The sequence below is a fragment of the Melozone crissalis genome, unplaced genomic scaffold (assembly GCF_028551555.1).
Source record: "Melozone crissalis strain CALT ecotype California unplaced genomic scaffold, PUWL_Pcris_2 ptg000045l_1, whole genome shotgun sequence".
In the NCBI taxonomy this organism is placed as follows: domain Eukaryota; kingdom Metazoa; phylum Chordata; class Aves; order Passeriformes; family Passerellidae; genus Melozone; species Melozone crissalis.
The window spans coordinates 3795870-3810326 of record NW_026535823.1 but is presented as its reverse complement, the minus strand read 5'-3'; the positions used below and the strand labels follow the sequence as shown (position 1 = coordinate 3810326).

The 14457-nt window shown below is 44.2% G+C and overlaps 1 protein-coding gene across 4 annotated transcripts in view; it reads left to right on the top strand.

Moving 5' to 3' along the window:
• Positions 1–2228: 2228 nt before the first annotated feature.
• Positions 2229–14457, top strand: part of PRRC2C (proline rich coiled-coil 2C) — a 66028-nt gene continuing 53799 nt past the window's right edge. For 3 of the 4 annotated variants that reach the window (XM_054286140.1, XM_054286139.1, XM_054286136.1), the window contains exon 1: positions 2229–2308. The gene's annotated coding sequence lies outside the window, so the exon portion shown is untranslated. Of the gene's footprint in view, positions 2309–2753; positions 2917–14457 lie in introns of those variants that run through there. The other variant, XM_054286138.1, reaches the window with a different exon arrangement.

Sequence of the window (14457 nt, the reverse complement as noted above, 5' to 3'; positions counted from 1 at the left end):
AGTGACCTGGCTCCTTGCTCACCTACTGAGAACTTTGTTTCTTCCTTATGACCAATGGGCAGTGAATGTAAACGTAATTATCTTGAAAAACTATAAAGGCAACGTGTTGCTGTAATAAATCTCTCTTATGCACCATTCTGATGGAGTCTTGGTGCTCTGCACTGTGTCACACTCTGTAGTGACAATGTTCCTTCTGATATTGCACCAACGGTGACACAGAGAGCTCACCTGAACCATTCTGAGCATGAGGCCAGCCTTTGGAGAAATGAAATTTCCTGCTCCCTGAAATTTGGGCAGGACCCACACCACCTTGAGATTTCATGAAACATGAACTGTCTGAAGAGAGCTATTCTGTGTCTGGTAACTTTTGGGACATGAAGGAGGGAGCCACAAATAAACCTCACAGATCTGCTCTTTGCTGATGGATTTATTGATGGTTCATTATCAGGGGGTGTGAGGTGGATCCCAAGTTGTGGCAGAGGGGAGACTCTTGCCCTTGTAGATGTATAATCTATCCATTGTATAGATAGAAATATCAACAAATAAGGTATATGAGAAGTGTTCTATATGTTCATATATTGATTTACAATAATTAATTATACATACAGCAACAGGCATCCCTGATATTGCTCCAGCAGCCTTAGGATTATAGGGAACCCTGAATTCCTGGGATGGGGACCAGGATGGGAACCAAGGTGGAGCTGGGATGGGAGCAGGGATAGGACTGGGATGAGAACAGGGATGGAAAGAGGGATGGGACTGGGAAAGGGCTGGGATAGGGCCAAGATGGGAACTGGCATGGAGTCAGGATGGGAACAGGGATGGGGCCGGAATAGGAACCAGGATGGGAACAGGGATGGGGCCGGAATAGGAACCAGGATGGGAACAGGGATGGGAACAGGGAAAGGGCCAGGATGGGGATCGGGAAGGGGATGGGATGGGAACGGGATGGGAACCAGGACAGGACTGGAATGGGGCCGGGATAGGGCCAAGATGGGAACCAGCATGGGACCAGGATGGGATTGGGATGGGAGCAGATGGGAACAAATATAGTACTGGGATGGGAACTGGGATGGGGCTGGGATGGGAGCAGGGATGGGACCAGGATAGGGCCGAGATGGAAACCAGGATGAGGCCAGAATAGGACCAGGATAGGGCTGGGATGGGGCTGGGATAGAACCGGGACAGGACTGGGATAGAACCGGGATAGGACCAGGATGGGGCCAGGATGGGGTTGGGACAAGACCGGGACAGGACCGGGATAGGACCAAGATGGGAACCAGGACAGAGCCGGGACAGGACCGGGATAGAACCAGAATAGAATGGGATAGAACCGGGACAGGACTGGGATACAACCGGGATTGGGCTGTGATAGAACCAGGATAAAACCAGGATGGAGCCGAGATAGAACTGGGATAGGACTGAGACAGAACCGGGACAGGACCGGGATGGGGCCGGGATGGGAACAGAGATGGGAACCAGGATAGGACCAGGATAGAACGGGACAGGATTGAGATAGAACCGTGACAGAACCGGGACAGGACCGGGATAGAACATGACAGGATTGAGATAGAACTGGGATAGAACCGGGACAGGACTGGGATGGAAACAGGACAGGACTGAGATACAACCGGGACAGGACCGGGATAGAACGGGACAGGATTGAGATACAACCGGGACAGGACCGGGACAGGACCGGGATAGAAACAGGACAGGATTGAGATAGAACCGGGACAGGACCGGGACAGGACCGGGATAGAAACAGGATGGGATTGAGACAGAACCGAAATAGAACCGGGACAGGACCGGGATGGGGCCGGGATGGGAACAGAGACAGGAACTGGGACAGGACCAGGATAGAATGGGACAGGATCGGGATAGAAACAGGACAGGATTGAGATAGAATCGGGACAGGACCGGAATAGAAACAGGACAGGATTGAGATAGAACCGGGATAGGACCGGGATAGAAACAGGAAAGGATTGAGATAGAACCGGGATAGAACCGGGATAGAACCGGGCCGGGCCCTGTTCCGCTCGGCCCCGCCCTCAGCCCGCGCCGCCAGGGGGCGCTCCTGTCCCCGGGAGCCCGCGCGACTGCGGCACGGTGCCGTCACGTGACCGGCGACGCGGGGGCGGTCCCGGCGGCTCGCGCTGTGCGCGGTGACGTCAGACGTCGTTGGCGCCCGGCTTGGCCGCCCGCCATCTTGGCCCCTGTGTGCGAGCGGCCGAGGCGGCGGCGCCGGGAGAAGCAGCGGCCCCGCCGGCACCGGGACCCGCGGGCAGCCGAGCGCCGCCCAGCGCGCCCGGTAAGCGGCGGGGCTCCTCTGCTTCCCCGCGGCGGAGCGCGGGCTCGCGTGGCGGCGCGGCGCCGGCAGGAGCGGGCGGGCGGCCTGCGCCGCATGGCCCCGGGCGGGGGCGGCTTCCGTCCGGGCGGGCCCGCGGCCGGAGGGTGAGGGGCGCCCCGGGCCGGCACCGCCGCCGGGCGGAGCGGGGCGGGCGGCCGGGCCGGGGTTCGCCGGGCCACCCCGCATTGGCGCTCGGGGCCGGCCGCGCCCCGCTGGGTTCAGCCCGGGCCGCGCCCGGGGCCGGCGGGAGAGGCGGCCGTGCCGGGAGCGCTCCTGCGCGGCTGCTGCTTCCTTCTCCCGCTCTCCTTTTTGCCCTGCGCTTTTCTCCTTTTTTCAACAGCGCTCGATCTGCTCCTTCCTCCCTTCTCCTCCTCTTCTCTCCCTCCCTTTCTCTCTCCGGGGTTCCCAGGAAGGCGCCGAGCCCTGCGCGCGTTGGCGCTCGCTGCGCGCTGTGATTCCTCTGCAGGAGCGCGGGGGGAGCGCAGCCCTGTCCTGCGGCTGTGGAGGCAGAGCGCCTCGCTTTTCCAGCTTGGGATCCGCATCCCGGCCTCTCTGGCTCCTCGCCTACGGTAAAAGGCGGCTCTGGGGGGGGTTTGGTGCGGGGTGAGTGAAGGAAGGCATTGTTTGTGCTCCCGGGGTCGGGGTGCGCTCATGGAGAGCGCTCAGAGGATGGGGGAGCGTGCTGAGATGACACGGCTGAAATTCAGGCAGCTGCTCTGCAGTGGGCATCATCCAGGGATGCAGGGATTGAAGATTTTTAGGTTAAAAGATGATTTTCAGGCTAAAAGGTAATAGTTTGGGCCCTCTTCCTGATTAAGGGGACGTGCACCAGAACGTGGTGCTGAGCCCCGAATGGAGCATCGTGGTTTTTCTTCCTTTTTGTGTTTCACGTGGGTTCTGTATATATATTATTTGCTGGAATGTCCTGAAGTCAGTATTTTCAAGTATTTTTCTCCTTGTTGCCCTGATTATTGGGGTTAAATAGGTATATTCCAGCAATATTTCCAACAGAAGGAACGAGGCTGTGATTTTTAATAGTTTTTATTCCTTGTGCAGTGAGGCACCTGGCCTGCTTGGTGTCTCATCTTCAAGAGCACTGCTCAGACTAGAAACTGCTTCTGGAGGGGCAGGAAACAGGACATGATCTCATTTGTCCATGTGTGAGAAACAAAAGGACTGACCTTAAATACTGACTGCCAGGAGCTCTGTGTGCCTGTCAGATTTATTTTTTTTTTTTTAATTCTATAGTCTAGAGAATTTTGCTTCTGCATTAATTTTGTGGTGTTTTGGTGCAACTCTGCAACCATTTGGTTGAGAGTAAAGAATCTCAAAGTTTTGGGAGTTGGATGAATGCGAAGCGGGAAGGTGATTTGGTGATGTGGGCTTGAGAGGTGACTCTTAAAACTGAAGTGAGAACTTGGTTCTCTCTTAGAGGATTGAGGCTCTGTCTGCCACCTCAAGCTCTGCCTTGCTGGGTGGATTTGCCTGTATGAATTTCCTGGCTTTTGTAGATAATAGGCCATGAAATATGTATAACTCAATATACAGTTGCTTCTGTGAGTCTTGCTAATATAAATATCCTGTGTCTTGGCAGTTTAGTAGCAATTTATAATATCTTTGCTCTCATTTAGACTTTCCATAATGGGAGCCCTGGTTTTTTTTGTAGAGCAGAATGTTACATCAGTCTCCAGTTTTAACTTTTAACTCCAGTTTTAACTCCTGCACCAGTGCTAGGGATTTATGGGATGCACCTTCCATGGGTCCTGTGTCCCTGGCAAAGTGAGCAAGGGAGGGATGATGCAATTCCAGAGGGAGCTCCCTGTGGGTTTGGGGCTGTCTGGATGAATTCTGGGTGGCAATTAAGACAAAGAATGGAAGCCAGAGCAGGATTCTGGTCTGTGGGGCCAATTTCAGCCAGGTGTCCTGCAGGACTGGGAATTGCTTTGTTGCAGGCTGATTTCCAGGCTAAGGAACGGCAGGGATGTGAGAGTGGAGAGAGGGTAGGATAAATACCATATAAGGGGTGCTGTGGATAAAATGAGGAGATCAAAATCTCACCCAGGAGTTCAAGCCTTGCACAGTGTGCTCTTGCAGAGGAGGAAATCCTTGTGTAGGAAAAACACTTCTCTTCAGAGGCTCCTGCAGTGGTGGAGGGTTTGAGGGGAAAAACTCCAGCACCTTCCCACTAGCTGAGGATGGATGCTGGGCTTGTAATGACAGCGCTGCTGGTGGTGTTTTACTGGTAGAACCAGTTCATCCTCTGTAGGAAATTTTTCCTTTGCTCAGCTTCGTGTGCTCTCATTGTTTTTTGGGTTTGGGTTTTGCAAAACCCACTGGAAGCTCGTAGGTGAAAGCAGTGTGAAAATAAAAGCTGAAATACATGGGAGAAAATAAAATAACGCTGAGCATTCATGAAATGAATATGGAGTGCACAGGAGTCTTAAAAAATGCATCAAGAGCAGAGGAAGATGAAGCCCTAATAAAAATCAGATGAAGACAGCTTTTATGTCTGTGAAGAACAGGCTAACAGAAATAGACTGTTTTTATTACAAATACCTCAGCCATTACATAACATTCTAAGTCAGTGCTAACGAGCTCGTCTGTTACACATTGCAAACACATACTGGAGGGAGAAACTGTTTAACATTCCCATTGTTCATGGTTTAAATTATCTGTCCCTGCCTCGATTAACAGGCACATTAGAGTGCAGAATCAGCCTTACATGTCTTCAGTCTGCAGCATGACGGTGATAAATTTTAACTGATGTTTATTTGAAAATAATGTGGGCTGCATTTCCAGGGTCTTCCAGCATCAGGGACAGGAATGGCAGCACTTTGTGTTCAGCTACAGCAGTGATGCCTGAAGAAGTGGGTAACTGAGAGAAGAGGGGGTCTCTTCAATACCAATTTAATCAATGTCCAGCTGATTCCCAAGTGAAATGGCAGCCTCACTGGGGTTTTACCTAGCTGGGCTGTAAATTGTAATTTGGCAATGATTAGGCTGCCCTTTTTTGCTGCACTGCTTGCTGAAGTTAGCAAACCAAACTTTGTGTGCGGCCCTTCTCAGGCTGTCCTTGTGAAATCAAATAAATCACTACAAAATACATCACTTGATTTAAAATGCCTATTTTGTAAGCAAGTGACTGTTGCTAGATTTTATTGTTTGTAAATTTTAACTTACAATTTCAATGTACAGTTAAAATTTTAAGGAGTGCTTGCAGCAGTAATGATTTAAGATGCACTTAAAATGATTTGTGCCTTCAGCCAAGGTGGAAGTGCAGCAACATTTGCTTTTTGTTTGAGATGCCAATGATTTCCTCTCAGTTAAAGACCTGATACTGCTTTAGGACTTCTGTTTCAAACTCACTGAAGGACCTCAGTCTTAATATCCATGAATTGATGCTTTCATTTTGAAAAAGAAATAAATACTGATTTACAGGGCTTGTTTTGTAGTCATGTTTAGGACAGTCTGTGCACAGCAGAAGTCCTCTAATGAAAAGGAGCAAGAACATTTTTCCTTGACAATGCAAATAAGAAAGATGTATTTTAGCAGGGAAAGCTTGCCTTTGGCTTGTGGCATTTCTGAGTGGCTGCTTTGCTGGAGTCACCTTGGTTCAGAGATGTTTTTCATGCCAGGGATGAAGCCACCAGCATGGACAGAGCTTCGTGGGACCCACAGAGCTCTGGATAACAAAAAGTTCCTTGCTAAGTTTTTTAATAATGTCTTGAACCTGAGTTGCTTACTGCATGTTGAAAGCAAAGTGTCAAGGGATGTGTGGGTTGGTTTTTTCCTGAGCAGAATAAACAGAGAACCAAGAGCCAGTGAAGATGTTAAAGCTGCTCTGCAGCCATTTGGCAGATGCAAGTTAACTTCCATGGAAAATGGATTCTGTGGTGCTGAGAGACACATGCATAAAGCTGCCTGTGCTGATAAGGCTTTTTCAATTTAGCTTCTCATCTTTTTTCCCCTTTTTGTTTGGTGAAACCCAGTCTAAAGCAGAGATCTGGAGTCTGCCCTTACTGTAATGAACTGCTGCTGTCCAGAGCTGTTGTCAGTGTGCTGTTGGCAGCTGCATCTCTTCCATGCTGAGCATTCCTCAGCGAACAAGGAGATGTGTCTGTTCCAAGAACTGAGTCACAGGCAGAAGCATGCAGCCAGAGCTCCAGAGGATAATGGGCAGCAGGTAGAGAGCCTGTGAGTGCCTGTGAGCTCTCTCCAAGCTGGACCACACCGAGGAACAAAATTCTACCACCTTTATTTGCTTTGCAGGGAGATTTTTGTACTGCTGCTGACAGTGTGTTACAAGCTGGAGCATTTGGCAGCCCTGGCTCTCACTATCACAGTGGGAGTATCTTAAAAACCTTCAAAATATGCTGTAACATCTCTTTAATACAGACAAGAAATTGTGGGTTTTTTTTGATGTACATGAGTCAGGTTAGGAATAATAGGAGTAATGGGCAGCAAAGAATTTGGACAAGGTGGGAAGTTTTAAATGTGACAAGTAGCTTAAGTCATTACATAAGTGATTAGAGTAACTGTTTTAAACTTTTTAATATAATGCTGAGGTTGTACAAGAGTTCAAAACTGGTTTTTCTGTAGGTTCTTATTGTTGAGTGCTTTCATCTTCAGGTTGGACCCTTCAAAACAAAATTACCTTGAGAAGATGAACAGAAAAGAATTGGGGGGAAAAGCTGGCAAAGAGGGGAATAATTTTGGCATGTGTGTTCTAAAGAAGAGGGGAAATCCTTAAGGATGTAGCCCTAGAGTGGTTCTTGTGCACTCTCAGAATATTCTGTAGGAGCTCATGAACAGAGGAGCTTGCCTGAACATTATTTCCAAGCAACTAATAACAAATTTCCAAAATAAAACCCCTTACATGTAATTATTTCTTATTTAAACATTAATTTATGAATAGGAGCTTTGGAAAAACAAGTATAAATTTTTTTACTTATTTGCAATTGAGGTCAGGGATACTTTAAAGATACAGAAAAGCATCATGAGAAATCTGCTCAATGTTGTTGTTCCTGGGGAAGAACACTGACAAAAGGTCTCACTTCCTCTGTGAAAAAACATGAATTATTTCATGGGGCTGGAAATTGTGGTAAATGAGTAGGAAATGGAAGTTTTGGAAGAGAGTTATTCCCAGCAAAGGAATGATTGAACTTTTTTCTCCTGATCTGTCCTGCTCTCTGTCCACTGCCCAGGTTTACATGGGGTAGGTGGGAAGGGTTGAAATATTCCACCAGCTCAGCAAGGGTTGGCAATAAAGAGGTTTTTACAGTAAGTATTAAAGTGTAAGGGGAAAATGAAACAGTGGAAAGATGGGCATTGGCTGTAAATGGCTGCAGCTTCTGCTCATCCGTTGGGAATCTGGTCCTTTTTCCTGTATTTATGGATTTTCTTTGATCAGCTTCCTAGAAGGAGGTGTTCTGCACCAGTTTATCACTGGGAGCAGCTTCAGGAGGGGATCCTGCTCAGCTCAGCTGTTGTGGTAACTTCCCCCAGGCAGCCCCTGCAGAGGAGCACACCCAGCTCACCTCAGAGTGCTGAGGCTGCTGCTGCAGCCCCTCTGTGCATTTGTCTTTTGTCCCCCTTTTCCCAGCCTGACACAGCAGCCACTCCTCAGGATGCCACCAAGGAAGATGCTCCCCGTGTCACTTCGTGTGTGGGGAGAAGGATTTGCTGGTATTTTTGCCTTCCCAGGCTTCTGCTGGGTGGTGTGGTTCAGTTGAGCAAGAGACAAAGTGGTGCTTGTGACAGTGTGCTGAGTGTGTTTGTAATTTTTATGGGATTGTTTGTGATCCTAACCATTAACAGATGCCTTTACAGAGAGCTGCTGGAGTCTGGATAAACTGAAATCTAAATCTAAATGAGCTATGCAGAAGCTTGGTGAATAGTTGTAATTTTTTTCAGTTAAAAATCTTTCTGACAGGTAAGACAGGTCATGCTAGTGTTCTGTATTCAGAGAAAATGTTGCCTCCCAGGCTGCTGTTTGAATCCTGCACTTTGATAGCAGGTACACAGCTTCTTTCTGCAAGAATTTCCCTTAATTTATTCCCTTATCTTGTGCACAAAAATAGGCAGCAATTCAGTTTGGTGAGCTTTGAAGTTTTCTCATTCTTCCAAATAATGGAAATTTCTTTAATAAATGGTTTTGCAAATCTTAAAAATAAGTCTTATTTGGCATCTGCAAGTTGAAAAGCTAATTGGGCAAAAGCACTTGCATTGTTCTGTTCCCAGAAATAATGAGAACTCTTATCATTATGATGCTCTCTTTAATTCTATAGAAACTGTTTGGGGTTTTTTTTTTTGGCCCTGGCTTTCTTCCAGAACTTCAAAACTCCTGCCTCAATTAAAAATTTACAATTTATGAAAGTTTCTTAACCAGCTGCATGAAACTGGAAAATCAAAAATCTGTCTTGCAAAAAATTTGCTTAATGCTTGATGTCAAAGAAATCCGAAAAGACTTGTAAAGACATTGTCAGGCTAAGAAGAAATAAAATAACCTGCTCTAAAAGTGACCTGCAGAGAAATCTGGGATGTTAGGTTCTCAGAAAAGAAGAGATTTTTGGTTGGAACATGTTTGAAATGTCTAAATTGTAGCTGTGTTGGGTTGGTGCATTGCCTTGTCCAGTTTGGTTCTGCCCTGGGTGGGACACTCACTGGCAGTCTCTTTACTTGAACATCTTGAAAAATCCTTTCTGGCAGAGAAAGTGGGGTAGTTTGCAAAGGGCTGATGTTGAAGGAGTGTTTCTAGTACAGGTATTGGTGGTTAACTCCTCCTTTGCACTTGGGCTGTGCTTGTGGTGTTGGGTTTCTCTGCACTGGTCTGGTTTGTGTAGAACAAATGGGAAAATGAACTGGACACCTGCAGTACTGTGCTTGTATTTACCTGCTCACCACATTCCACTGTGCTCTTCCCATCCTGCAGTTTAGGAGGCTTTTTGACATCTGACAGCTTTTTATTCATGTGCCAGTGAGCACTAAGGTTTGTTTTGCATTGCTGCCTTGCTGTGCCTCAACCCAAACTGGGAATTGCCCTGAGAAGAACTGGACAAGTGTGACGGTTGTTACTCTTGGAATCTGCAAGCAGAACGTGTGGAGAGCTGTTTGATTAAACACAATTCCACATCACCTCCATCAGCGGTGGGCGGCCTTACAAACCTGTGCACAGACAGACACACAGACAGACTGTGCTGCAGTGTTGAGCTGCTGTGCCTCTGCCAGGACCAGTCTGCACCATCCCAGCAGAGGGGAATGCTGAGCCCAGGCTGCATTTGGCACATTCTGATGCTCATGACTTTGTGCAATCAGGTTCACAACTTCAACCTTTAAATCCCTTCTCTTTATTATTTGATTGTACGCAAATTCCATCACTCTGTTAGCCTAAAGAAAAAAAAAAGTTAGCACTATTCCTCGTTGCAAAGAAGTTTGAAAATAACGACCAAGTAAATTTTCTTAACTCACAAACCTAATTAAAATCACTTCAATCTAGATCTTTTAAACCAGTCATCAATTTTTTTTTTTTTTTTTTTTTTTTTTGCTAAGGATTTGAGCCTTAAGGCTGAGTTTGGACATCATGTATTTCACTTCTTCAAGGTACCTGACCACCAGAGTAGTATTTTCTGTAGGAGTCTTACTTGCTTAAAAGTGCTGCTGCTTGAGGTGGCAGATGTTGGACTTTTAGTCCAGAATACCAAAAAAACTTCTGTTAAAACTCTCTGGTGATTCTTGTACCATTTTTCATTATCTAACCTCTGGAAGTTACAAGAATTAGGAGACACAAAATTCTCTGAAGGGAATTTCTTAATTTGACCTTGTTTGATACTCCGCTTTGAAAATCAATATTTTTTGAAATCAATTTTTGTTTTAATTGTAAAGTTATCGTTGCAATAGAAATACCAGTATTTCATTATAAAGCTACAGCAGACAGGGATAGTCTATCTTCTGCATGTGCAGTAGTTGAGAACTGAATGAAATTTTTAGGGAGGAACTTCCTAATTTCAGCATTTTATTTTAAGAATAGCTGTATTTATACTTGAGTGCATCTCTGAATTGTCTCCTTAGCTCCTTGTAAAAGGCAGAAGCCAATGTAAGGGGTGTCTTGATGAACAGTTTCACTTAGTAGAAAGCTTAAGACCAAACTTGGGCCATTGGTGTGAAACATGGAAGAAAGAGACAAACATGGAAAGCATTGAATTCCTGGATAACTGCATTGTTGTAGGTAATATTTAAATAGTATTTGTGGGGATACTGAACAATTTTATTTGCTGTTCTGACTATAAACATGCAAAAAAATCCAGTGAATGAAATGAAAACTGCTTTATTTCCACCCAAAGTTCCTAAATAGCTGCACTGGCATCATTTCTGCCTGTGAGGGGAGGGAATGGGACCAGAATCTCTCACTTACCTGAGGTCACCTAAAAAGGAGAAGATTTCCTAAGCACTAGAAATACCAGAAATGATCTTAGCTGAAAGCAAGCAGCTGTGTGCCACATGAAAGCATTGAGTGCATTTTTGACAGCTTTATTGGCAGTGTGAGTTTAACCTGTCTGTGGCTTTTTAATCCCTTGTTATGTGGACACATTTAAGTCATGCTGATTCTCATTGAGCCTGCTGATCAAGCTGCCTTTGTCAGGGCTGTTCCACAGGAATATGGTTGCATTGAAATATTCATGCACATACAGTTAAACAGATATTTAAATCTATGGTTAGAGACAAATTTAAGGTTTGCTGTACTTGGATCTGTGAGGTTTTTAATTATTTTTTCTTCTGTGCTCAAGAAAAAAAAAATTAATAGAACTGACATAATTTTTTTTTCTGCAATAATCATCCTAAAAGTTTGTTTGGTGCCATGTTAGCCTTAAAATGCTCCCAACAAAAATTCCCTGAGCTGTTGTGGTTTGTTGCTGGTTTTCCTGTTGGAAAGCCAGGATTTAGTTGATTTCTCCCAAAAAATGGGTTCCACAAGCTGCCTTGCAGCCTTTCTAAGGCAGCAGATTTACTTTCCCTGTAGATTGCTGGTTCAGAGTAACACATGCTTTGAAGTACTTTCTGAGCAGAGTTTTTTTTGTGGGTGGCTAATTTGGGTTGCTTTTCATTGCTTTGCTTAGCTCAATTTAGATTGTTGTTGCATGTCTGTTAAAACTGATGCTGACATATTTGTGGATGCCCATTTCTGGCATCCCCAAATTCCATTTTTATAGGCTAATGCCCTAAAATGGCTGTCTTGTGTCATGGTGTGTTTCCCACCTCACAGACTCAGCTTTGGTGCAGTTTTGGAATGACTTTCTTAGGCTTTAAAGAAGAGCTATTTGAGGAATAATTGAACTAGCAAAGCCTGCTAGTCTCAGGATGGAGTGTCTTGGTTCTGAAGAGCCAAACTAATTTTGATTTTTTTCCTTTTGGTGGCTCTTAACTCTTCTGTAGATTGTGTCCATCCTACAGCTCTCCCAAGGAGGTGATGGGTACATGGAGATGGTTATTAAAGAGTTTTTTTGTCCTTCTTAGCTGCCAATCTCCATGGATTTCACAGAGTCCATGCAATCAGTGCTTTGTGCCCTCTTTCAAGCTGTGCTGGAAACCAGTGAGCCCAAAATCTAGAGATGGAAGAGTGAGACTTTCTAAGGAAATCAAACTTGTATAGAATGAACTGTACTGAGATCTACCCAAGAACTCTTCAATAATTTGAGGATTTTCTCCTCTTGTAGGTCATAGAGCCTTGATGGGGGTACATGAAGGAAAAGCTTGGAATTCCCAAATTTTTCCTGCAATTTTCAGCCTACTTAACAGATATCTGCTTGATAATGAACTTTGCTGCAAGTGGCTCTTGAAGGAAAGGGAAATCCTGATTTCAGAGGCTTTATTAGATATTTAGATTTGACAGAGATTTCTTTGCTACCCAAGTGTTACCAGAGGTTCTCCAAGCTTGTTTTTGTGTCATATTAAGCTTGACAGTTCTTAAGAATTGTTAATAGTGGGATAAATGGCCAGGACTTTTGTGTATTTGTTTTGTTGTTATGCTTTTGTAGATAAAAATTGGGCTAAAAATGGTGGCTCCAGAGGTGAAAATATAAAGCCATCAAGAAGAGATTGTTGATAAACATCCGTGTCAATGGAATGTTTAATTGTAATTCAGTTTTTTATCTGTGTGCAACCTTCCCTTTTCAAAACCACATCCAAACCCCATGTACTCAATAATTGCACAGTATTTTGGAGTGTCTTTTTAAAATAATAGGATTCCATGAGATTGGGTTACAAAAAGCACAAAAAAAGGCTTTCTTGGGTTCCAAGTGCTTTGACTCCAGTATCCTCTGTTTCTTTGTTTTAAATTGGCATTCTCTTTCTGTAATTGATTTAAATTGGTCTCTTTTCTGAAGATCACACAGTTGTTTTTCAAAAATTCATATCTAGCTGGAGACTATGCTTAGATTTTACAGTAGTGGGCAATTTCTTCAGTTCTAGAATCTAGATATGCCAGACTTACAGTTGAAATGAAAACCTTGTCTAAAATTTTTAATGGCACATTTTTATGTGCAGTGAAATTTTTTTTTTTGAATTTGATTTGGGAGCATCTGCCTCTAAAACCAATGGCATGTGTGGTTGCCATAAATGTTTAATTTTATATATATATATAATATTTATTTAAAATATATGTATAAATATATATTTTTATATATTTATATATAATTTTAAAAATTTTTTTAGTAGTTGTATTTGGTTCCAGGATTTACCAGAACCTCATTGTTCAGTGTCCCAGAAACAAAGCTATTCTTAGAAAAGTGAAGTTATGGCTGGATACAAATTAACAGATTTGTATAAGATGGGTTTTACCCTTTCAAGTTATGAATAAACTTTCATGGAGTGTTTTTGGTGATGTTTCCCATTTCACAGATGGATTTGAGGCACTGAGAGTTCAGATCTCCAGCTGGTTTGAGTCCTGAATGGTTCTCATTGCCTTCAGTCATTCCAGTGCAACTTTCTCCAAATGTGGCCAAAACTCAGCCCTTGGAGTAGAGGTGACAGGGACTAGAGATCCTTGCTGTGTTGAATAGGAATTGTGAGAATTATTGCAGTATTTTTAATGCTTTCAATCCTGTGAAACTCCTGTCCAGGTTACCTGTTCTGATTGAGCTTGTAGGCTGAAGAGGTGTGGGCTGGGGGTTAAGATGGAAGGACTGTATTAAATCTAACTGGAATACTGCTGAAGAAGTCTCTTGACATGTTGCACTGAAAACCAGACCTTTTTTGTCTAGGTAGGGGTTTAAAAATGCAATGTATAAAATATGGTTAGTCATCTGGCCTGACAAGAAATTAGGAGTCAAGCTGTTAAATGTTTTATACTTCTTGCTGCTCAGTCCTCAAAAACTACTTCAAAATATGAAATATTTTTACCTTGTTTAAGTAAAATTTTTTTCTGGAGCAGAGGTGACACCTTTTTGAGGCTGCAATTTTTCCTAATGGAGCACTATCCAAAGTTTGCAGGAGTAACAGATTGTATCATTAAATTCTAAACAAGTCATAGGGGTGAGTTCTAAAATGATCAGGAGAGCTAGGAATTTAGTGGGATATGTGTGGGGTTTTACTATTAAAAACATGTTTTTGTAGTCTGGAACCCACTGCATTCAGTTTGTTCTTTACCAGATCTAAATGTCTAAGAGGGCACAAGTAAATGTTCCTTAACAGAGACCAGGATATTTAGAATTTGTGGCAGCCCCTTTGTGTGCTATTTTCTGTACAAAAGTTTGAGTTCCTTGAGGATTTAAAACAGTTGGAGTCTGAAAAAATAGTATGGTACAGAAATTAGAGTAATAATTTTTACCCTGAAATCTTCAAGGCACAGTGAAGTGATTTAATAACATTGCAGAGCAGGTTTGCTCCAGAATTTTGGGAGCACTGTGCTCTCTGTAGCTGTGCATAATAGCAACTGTAATAATTCACAATAAACAGCTGACTTGCTTAAATTTCTTGAACCCTGCCAAGTGCCATTGTGGCTGTTCCAGTGCTTCCTTAGCTTGGAAAGTGCTCCTGACACCTTGTGTGTGTTCTCAGGGCTGCTCACAGCCTAAACCTGGTACACAGCAGCACTTCACTGTGAGGGTTTGAGTAAT